The 9,328-nt window shown below is 58.8% G+C and overlaps 1 protein-coding gene across 4 annotated transcripts in view; it reads right to left on the bottom strand.

The window, feature by feature from the left end:
• Positions 1-9,328, bottom strand: part of AHDC1 (AT-hook DNA binding motif containing 1) — a 74,409-nt gene that overhangs the window by 34,146 nt on the left and 30,935 nt on the right. The window contains exon 1 of one of the 4 annotated variants that reach the window (XM_017856404.1): positions 8,481-9,298. The exons of the other annotated variants lie outside the window; for them this stretch is intronic. The gene's annotated coding sequence lies outside the window, so the exon portion shown is untranslated. Of the gene's footprint in view, positions 1-8,480; positions 9,299-9,328 lie in introns of those variants that run through there. 4 annotated transcript variants of the gene reach the window in all.

Below are 9,328 nucleotides of genomic sequence, written 5' to 3'. Positions count from 1 at the left end.
GGAGGAGGAGGAGGAGGAGGAGGAGGAGGAGGGATGTCGTTGCCAGAACTGGGGGGGGGGACAGAGGACAGAAATGGAATGTGGGTCTGGGCATGAGGCTCACAGATGCATCAGCTCTGGTTTCAGCTGGGGCAGTTGGCTGCTAGGGTGGGGGGAAGAAGGAGCAGAGCTGTTGAGGGAGGGGGGCCTGTTGCCATGGCGGCGGGCACGGCAGGGGCACAGTCTGCTGGCACTTGGCGCTCTGGGCATGGTAGGGGGCTGACTGAGGGGGAAAGGCAGGGTAAGGAAGAAGCCTCGCCCCTGCCCTCGGGGTTCTACCAGGAAGAAAGTTTCCAGAGAGCCACAGAGATGTTGGGAGTAGAGCGCAGCTCTGGGCCCTGCCCAATCCTAGGGAGGCTGCGGAAGGTGCACGGCTCTCCAGGCTGTCTGTGGGCTTCCCAGCTTCCTGCATGCGCCTCAGGCTGGCCCTGGGGACCCTCCTCTCTGTCCCCTCCAGTCTAGCTGAAGATCCTGCATGCTGCTGCTTGCTGCCGCTGCTGCTTGCAGGGGAGCAGCAAGATTGTGAATTCAGGATCTGTAATCCTAACGCAGAGCCCAGGCCTACCGGGCTCCAGTTGCCAAGGCGACGGCGGGTCAGAGGGCAGCGCGGGGCGCCCGCTCCTCCAAGTCAGAATCCCAATTGTTAAAGCCCAAGAATAAACAGCTGAAGCGGCCGTCGGGGGGCCAGGAGGGGGGGCTGAGGTCTGCATCGGCTCAGTGTGGTGTTGTCAAGCGAGATGTCACTAATTGTCTGAAGGAACAGGCTGAGGCAGCTCTTAACTGCTTCCGTGCCACCGGAGACACCTTGGCTGCCTGGCCCCATCCCTGGGGCCTCCCAGCATTCCACCGGGCCAGGCTGCTGGTGGGGGCAGTGCTGGCCCAGCATAATCCCTGCCTCCCTTGCACTGCAGTGAACCCCACATACTTGTGGCTCCTAACCCTCCTCTTTGCCTAACTTGGAACCTCCCACCTGCAAGCGAAATCATTATGTCCCCAACACAAGCACCCCCAAATCCACTGGGCCCACAATACTCCTTGTAGCCCAGAACTGCTCCTTTGGCTTGCAAAAGCCCTCCCAGCTCCCACAACATCTCTCCCTCTTCCCAGAAGTTGGGGTTCTGGTCCAGATTGTGAATTGCAGAGGAAAGTAGGCTTAGGGCTCTTCCAATCTGTGGGGAGGGACTGGGAAGGGCAGAGGCCTCCTATGCGGAAAGGTGAGGCCTAAAGCAAGTCTCTGTGCAACTCCCTGCTCTTAGTCACACACCTGAACCAAAGGCCTGAAGGGAGCTGGGAAACCTGGTGTCCAGCTTTGATGCTCCTACCTCCTTGCTCTGTGTGACTCTGGAGGCAGTGGTGACTATTCTGAGGTGGGCCCGTGTCTGTAACGCCTGACTAGAGGAACACCCAACCCTGTGGGTGAGAAGGGCCCGATAATACAAGGTGGACGGCCAGCAGAAACGCAGCCGGTAAGATGTTCCATGAAAAACATGGAGCAGTGTGGGGTACACAGCAGACTGCTCAGGGGACGGCAGCTAGCGCTGGCAGTAGTGCTGGTACTGCCCTTACTACAGAGGGCCCTAGAGGGTGCAGGTAATCAGAAAAGATCGGAGGGTAGGTTCTGGGAAGGCTTCCTGCACAAAGTGGTACTTGGCAAGATCTGGGGCAGGTGGGCAGGAAGGTGGAGCACTCCAGGACAGAGGTCTTGTGAGGAGCTTCACTTCACCGGAGCAGAGCAGCTCGGTCTCCAGGTCGCGTGTTCAGCCTCTCCTAGACTTGGAAGGGCGAGGCCTTCAACGGTCTCCGCCCCTCAGGCCAGCCCTCCCTCTTCCTCCACCTCCCGCCGACTCCACCCACGGCGCGTCCCGAACACTAGGAGGGTGCCGGCGAGGGGGCGGGCCGCGCGGGCCGGGCTCCCGGAGATTGGTAGCACCTGGAGTGATGTCAGGGGGCGGGGTCGGGGCTTCGGACACGCCCTCTTCCCCGGCCCTCTTCCCCGGACCCTTTCCCCCGGCCGCGGCGCGGGTCCCCGGGAGGGGGCGCCCCGCTCAATGCGCCCCTCAGGTGGGGGGCCTGCGGCGGGCCGGGGCACTGTCCGTGGGCGGGGAGTTGGGCGCGGAAACAGGGGATCCCCCAGAGAGCACCCAGCCCAGCCTGGGGCTGGACGCGTACAAAAGGCGACTTGTTCTTTCTCGGGATGCCTGCGCCTTCTCAAACATACCTACAGCCGCACTCCAGGGACAACTACACCCACACAGCCACACAAAGCCCGTCAGGGTGGGGCGCGGGGGGCTGGCGAAAGCCCCAGAAGTCGGCTGTCAGAAGAGCCCTGCCCCGAACCTCCCCACTTGCCACATACTGAAAGCCCCTTCACCCCATCCCACCCCAAATCATCTGGATACTACCCCCCCATCACCTAGTGTGCAGCCCTGGGGACACTGACGCAGTCACATTCTGGAAATTGCCTTCTCCCTCATATGGTCTATAGCTCACCAACCCCTGCTCTAGAGTCAGACTGCCAGCTGCAATGTTGGCTCCACACTGTGTGTGACCTTGGCATCCAATAAGGCCTGTTAAGGTTACTTTTTACTGAGCACTTACTCTGTGCCAATCTTCATCATCACCTACATGGTGAGTCCTATTAGTCTTATTTTGTAGATGGGGAAACTGAGGCTTGGGTAAAATAGCCTGCCTAAGACGGGCAAGTATTTGAACCCCATGTTCTTCCATGTCGCATCATCTCAGCCTCCCATCACACCACCTTACACCCTAGCACCCCACCACACACACAACTGCAGACAGCAAAGCCATCTATCTCAGAGTCGAGGTGTAATTCTCCACCCCAAACATATCTTGCTGTCACAGTCTAGTACCAGGCAGGTTCTGTCACTACTCAGTGTGTTTGGGGAAGGGAGAAGCGTCTCCTACCTCTAAGCTTCCCCAGCCCTGATGCTGGCCGTCAGGAGTCATAAATGGGGCAGAGTGAGAGCAGGGCCAGAACAGGCTACCTCTAACCTTTCCAGCAGGCTCACCTCCACCTCCCCTGACCCCGGGATGACAAAGCGCTGCCATATTGGTTGGGGCACCTGGCCTGTAGCTCTCCCTGACCCCACAGGCCTGGACCCTCCCCTAGCCCCCAACTCCTGCTGAGAACAAGTAGAAACAAACTCCTTCCTGGGGATGTCAAAGCACCTTTCCTGGGGGAGGCGGCACTGTGATGCCCTGAGCCTGGTTAGGGAGAAGGATCGGGTTACTCTTTCCCCAGCTGTGCCTGGACTCCCTGGAGCTGACCTTTCACCTCAGCCAGGCCAGGACCCAAAGGGGGCTGGAGTCCAGCCTTCACCTCCTGTTAACCCTCTGCATTCCTCATCTTTCCATTCCCCGGCCCCCAGCGGGTCTCAGGAAGCCCAGCCGGGCATGCCAACCTTTCCCTACCCTCCCATCCTAGGGTCCGGTTTCCCAGAGAGCTTTACAGAATGCTCCTCCCTGCCCCCTGCCCAAGCTGCCCTGCCGGGATCAGATACCTCCGCCCAAGCAGCTGAAAATGACCTGGGCTATTTTCGCTCTGGGATCACGTTGCAAACTCCCCCTTGAGCTGGCAGCTTCCCACACCCCTCCAGACCATCGCCCCCCACCCCTCATCTCTCACCCAGGGCTATTGACTAACAGGACAGGAGGGCTTTTAGAGACCACTGGCCTAAACCCTTCAAACAGGGATACTGAGGCCATTAGGAGTCAGGCACAGGGCTGGGCAAAGAACCAAGTTTCCTGGGTCCCGCCCAGGTCTCTTTCTACTGTCTAGCACAGCCTGATCCATACCCTAGATCTCAAATCCTCTGACCCAGCCAAAAACCTAGCCAACCTCCCCTAAGCACCAGAAAGTCACACTGCAGGCTACCAACAAGTCCCTGAGCTGCCCTGCATGTCAGAAACTGCCTTGGCCACACTCTTCTCTTTGTTTAGAACTGGGACCAGGTCTGTACCTGTGTCACAGGCATGTGCACCACTGGAAGGTTTTAGGGGGTGCAAATTGGGAGGAAAGATAGGGAGATTGAGGCCTAGAGGAATAAGGAGATGGGCTCAAGCTTTATGTATCTTAATACTTCCCAGCAGCCCCTTGCCCCAGCTTCTTGGTCCCCCCTTTCCATTCCTGCAAACCCAGCCCCCTCCAGGCCCCTGCCCCTGCCCCTCTGCCTCAAGCCCCAGCCCTCCTGGGCAGGAATGTGACTGGTCAGGTCTGAGCTGACCACATGAGTGGTTATAAGGTGACAGACCCCCCCATTCTCCCATCCCCCCAGCCTGGGGGAGCTCACATACCAAGGCAAGGGGTGGGAGAGCTCCTTTAACCCTTTGCAGCCTGACTGTCAGGGAGAAAAGGCAGGGTACTCTACTTCCTGTGACCAGAGCCAGTGTGGGCTGCCAGGCGGAAGGAGTGTAGGAAGAATCTCCTTCAGTGAGTGGGGGTGGAATGAGGGTATCTGCCCAGAGTCCCCACTAGTATTCTCTGCCACCCCAAATGTCTCATCTCCCATGCCATTTGGAAAAACAGTCATGAGCTGGTGCTGAGGGTGGAGAAGGAAAAGACAACCTCGGGAACCCCTAGTCTGATGGGAGAAATACAACCCTGCCCTGGGGAGTCTGACTGGGGAGACCAGGCACAGAGGCAGGCTGGGACAAAGAGCCTGGAGCAGAGCAGAGCCTGGAGCTGCAGCAGGAGGAGGAAGAAGTCAGGGCAGGAGCAGAACAAGTCAGGTGGGGTCAGACCGGACAGGCTTCCCAGAGGCCCCCTCGGCCCCCAGCCCTCCCCCCAGGCTCTGGAATCTCGGGGGTCAGGGCTGAGGGACAGCCCCACCCCCTGCTCCCCTCAGGCTCAGGAATTCCACCAGCCAAGGGGGGGCGGGTGGCTGCTTCGGCCTCTGTCCAAGTTGGCTCCCACTGGACCAGGAACAGCAGCTCCTCCTCAGCCCCCTACCTCACCCAAGCCCTGGGGCTGGCCCCCAGCCCCCTCCCCTTCCCCTCCCAGGCTGGCATGGTGTGTGCCAGGCGCTGGCAGAAAACAAACCCGCCGGGGTGGGTTTGCAGGGAGCGGGGTAACCTTGACACAGTTGCGGCAGTCGCTAATGGCAGACACACACTCCGCCTGTTCTGGGGGGACTGTTGCCGTTGCTAGGAAACCAGCAGCCGCGTGAATGGAAATGGGTCAGTAAACCTGGGGAGAGATAGTGTGACACTCGAACCACTGCAGCTGCTCCAGCCCACACCGAAATCCCTCCTCTTCAATATTTATCACTCCCGCCTGGGCCCTCAGCTCCTGCCAGACCCTGCACCAGCCTGGCCTTCAGCCCCTCACTCACGGCCCAACAGGAGTTGGGGAGAAAAGATGGAGGGGGTTGCTTATCCATTTTGGGGGGTGGTCCAGACAGGGTGGAATTGGTTCTGGAAGAGATTGAACAGGAAACAGAGTCTAATCCTGTGGTGGGGAAGGGGTTAAAAGGTCAATTCACGCCTGTTCCTGACTTAGGCACCGTGGCAAAATTACTGAGAGTGAGGGGGCTTGAGGCTGCCTGCCTGCTTACCTGTGGAGGGACTGATTAAGACAGGAGATCTCCCTCTAGGTGTCCTGGGGCCTCCCTCTGTATAAAGATAGAGGAGACAAGGCACCCAAAACATGGCCAGGATTCACTCACAGCCTGAAAACACCACCGGATGGTCCCAGTACAACCTGACACCTGACAGCAGCCCAAATGACCAGGAGCTGCCTGCTGCCTTACAACACCGTTCTGGACAGCTACGCATCGTACCCCAGCCAGCCACACACGCACTGTTCAGAGGCCCTGACAACACCCCTACAGATACCCCCACAACAGAACATGACAACTCCAATTCCGAACAGTGCCACTCAGTTCAACATCCATAAACAACTGACAAACCCAGGCGCAGGCGAAACCACGCAGTGTGGGACTGTGCGGACTCCAGCCGCTTCCCCAAGAGGCTGGAGCCTCCCTGAGGAGCCTGTGCTGACCCAAAGCCCGGCTCTCTGGTTCATGGATGTTTCTTCCTCCCTCCCACTGCCAGCCCCCTCGTCCTGCACACACCTCAACACACTGCCCCTGGGATCGCTCTTCTGGAGACACCACCATCCCACGAGCTAGCTGCCTTGTGCACTGCGCCCCCATTCCCTGGAGGCTGACTGGTCACTGACACACACTTTCCCTTCCCCTAGAAGCACGCAGTCTCACAGCCCTGCCTGACACAAGCTCTTGTTCCTATGCACAGGCCTCTCCACAGACAACAGGGACCCAGGGAAGCAGCGGTGCCACTGGCTTGGGTGATCTGCCCCCTCCATCCACCACAGCCTCCACCAGTATCCCTGAAGGGTGTGTCTCAGGAAGGGAGGCACTCCAACCTTCTGAGGGTGGGGAGGGGATACCTTGACAGGAATCTCCGAGCTTAGTTCTCTGTGTGCGCCTATCTCCTAGGATACATCAGTCAACACAGGCTTGGAGCCTGTCAGAGCTAGAAGGTGCCTTAGGGAGCCACTAATCCAACCTCCTTCACTATGCAGGAGGAAGGAAACCAAGGCCCAGAGAGGGGAAGCAGCCTGCCTAACGTCACACAGCCCAACTGCTGGTTGCCAGCCCCTTTTTCTTTCATAGTTCCCCATTGGGAGCCCTCTACGGGTGGGAGAGACACTCGGGAGTAGGGTACAGTTAGCCCAGGAAGACTTTTCTGAGGCCGAGCGAGGTGGGACTGGACTGGTTGGAGGAGGCATCTGTAGTCCTAGAGAGGAGTTTATGAGAACTGCCCAGCAGTGCATCCAAAGCCATGAGCACCTCGTAGCCCTGGAATCTGGGTCACATAAATTTGGCGGAATCCAGGCTTTGCCAGAAAGAGCTGGTGGATGCTCATTCCTGCTCCACTTCCTATCCCAGGGCCCCAAAGAGGTGTCTCCCCAAACCAAAGGCAAGGGAAGGTTACACGGATCCCTATACCTGGCCTTGAATGCAAGTTCCCTCTGTGGTCCAGTGCATCCCTGACTTTTATTATTTACAAAGATGTCTGCCAGGAAGCCTCTGCGATGCATGAGTAAAGAGGTGTTCTGCTAGGTAGTGTTTTGTTGTTGTTTTTGTGAGACGGAGTCTCGCTCTGTCGCCCGGGCGGGAGTGCAGTGGCCGGATCTCAGCTCACTGCAAGCTCCGCCTCCTGGGTTTACGCCATTCTCCTGCCTCAGCCTCCCGAGTAGTTGGGACTACAGGCGCCCGCCACCATGCCCGGCTAGTTTTTTTTTTTTTGTATTTTTTTAGAAGAGACGGGGTTTCACCGTGTTAGCCAGGATGGTCTCGATCTCCTGACCTCGTGATCCACCCGTCTCGGCCTCCCAAAGTGCTGGGATTACAGGCTTGAGCCACCGCGCCCGGCCGGTAGCTTTTATTTCAACTCCATTTTGCAGAAAAGCAAATTGAGGCTCACAAGAGGTAGAGTAATTTGCTCAAGTTCACACAGACAATAAATGGGGCCTTGAGCTCCTCCCAGTACACCAGGGTCTTTCCCAGTGGACATAGAAGGCCAATCAAACAGGAAACAGGGAGAACTGGGGGTGGGGGAGGTTGGGAGTTCACACAGGCCCAGATCCGACATCCTGGGCTGAGGAGGAGCCCCAAGGCATCTGAATTTGAATCTGGGTATCTGGCAGTGGTAGAATGAAAGGTCAGCAAAGAGATGGGAGGAAGAGGAAAGCCGAATTCCACCAGCCTCACAGCTTGCCTGGACCATCCCCTGGGGAGCCAGCCTGGAGCTCTCTGCCAGCCCCCGCCCCATCCCCAGTGGAAGGCAAAAGCAGCACTGTGAGGAGACTAGTGTGACAGAGACCTTGGGAAGTGAACTCTCACAGGCTTGGTGCAGGGGAAAGGAATTCAAATGTTTTGGGGGCTACCTCTATTCCTCGGGATGGGGCTGATGTCACACGGGTGCCCTTCATTTCCCACCCTTACTATGTGCAGACACTATGCTAACTGATTGACATGTTGTGCAACTTGAAGGCCTACCACAAGGCCATGGCTTATCTAGTGTTATCTAGTTTTTCATGTGAGTAAAGGGAAACTCAGGAGTAAAGGGACTTGTTCAAGGTCACATAGCCAGTAAGTGGCAACTGTGGCATAGGTAAAGGGTGCCTATCCCCACTGCTTTTGTTTACCATGGTGAGGGTATGCTAGGTGGGGGCAGGAAACAGAACTGAACAGGGGCCACTGGCAGGGTCCACCATCAGATGGGGGAGATGCCTGCTGAGTTGCCAAAAGGTTCATCAGTTTGCAGAGCACCAAATGGTGCTGGAAGGGAAGAAAATTGTGGGAAAGCGCCCCTTCCCCTCCCCAACAAAGGGCAGGGTAGACCTCTTTCCTTCCCCAATCCACAGTTCCAAGAATGAGCCCTGAGAAGTCACTTACCTACTCCCCTGGATTCTCAGGGCTCCTGTAAAAGGAAGCCCCTCCCACTCCGGGGCCCTTCTCTGGACTCTGGGGCCTGCAAGGTGCAGAACTGCCCTCAAAGAAAGCCACTGTCGCCGTCGGGGAAATTATCCAGGATTTTCCCAGCCCTCGGCTCCGCAGTTGGGAGGCGGAGCGGCGGCGGGGGTGGGAGCGGGGGCATGCTGGGAGAAGACTGCTTTGCCTCCCTCCTAGCAGCCCTCAGACTCCTCTGGCTCGAGCAAGAGACTCCAGTCCGCAGGCCCAGCAGTTCTCGGGGCCCGAACAGCCCGCCTCCGAGTTTTCCCGCCGCCATAGCCTACCTGGCAGGCTAAACTGCCCACTGATCCCTGCCACCTCCGCCCCCCTCCCAGATGAAGCCGCAGAGTTTCTGGCTCCTGGAGGAGGTGACGGGCCGAGAGGGAAACCAGGCGGCTGGGGGAGGGGCGTTGCCTGCACCTGGCCCTTCGCCGCCGCTCAGGCCGGGAGGCGCAGGACTGGACTCCCGCCAGACCCGAAAAGAGAGGCTGGGGAGGCGAGGAGTGCCTCCTCCACTCCCGCAGTCTGGGGCCGGGCGGCGAGGTCTCCCCCTACCACCCTTGCCGCGGAGGCGCCCCCTAGGGTCGGGCGCCAGGCGCCCCTGCCCGAGCCGCGCGCTTAGCTCGCTCCCCCGGCCGGCCGCGCTCTCCAGCTGCAGGAAATTCCAGAAGCTCTCCATCATCCCCGCGCAGCGCGCAGTCCGGGCTGCCAAGGCTCCCAGAAGGAGAGCCACATGCCGGCCGGCCGCGCGGCCCGCCCTCGGCCCCACCCGGTCCAACCCGGCCGGGTAG

Source organism: Rhinopithecus bieti, unplaced genomic scaffold, assembly GCF_001698545.2.
Source record: "Rhinopithecus bieti isolate Rb0 unplaced genomic scaffold, ASM169854v2 scaffold_41082, whole genome shotgun sequence".
Lineage (NCBI taxonomy): Eukaryota > Metazoa > Chordata > Mammalia > Primates > Cercopithecidae > Rhinopithecus > Rhinopithecus bieti.
The sequence above is the reverse complement of the archived record's forward strand: the minus strand, read 5'-3'. Positions and strand labels throughout refer to the sequence as shown.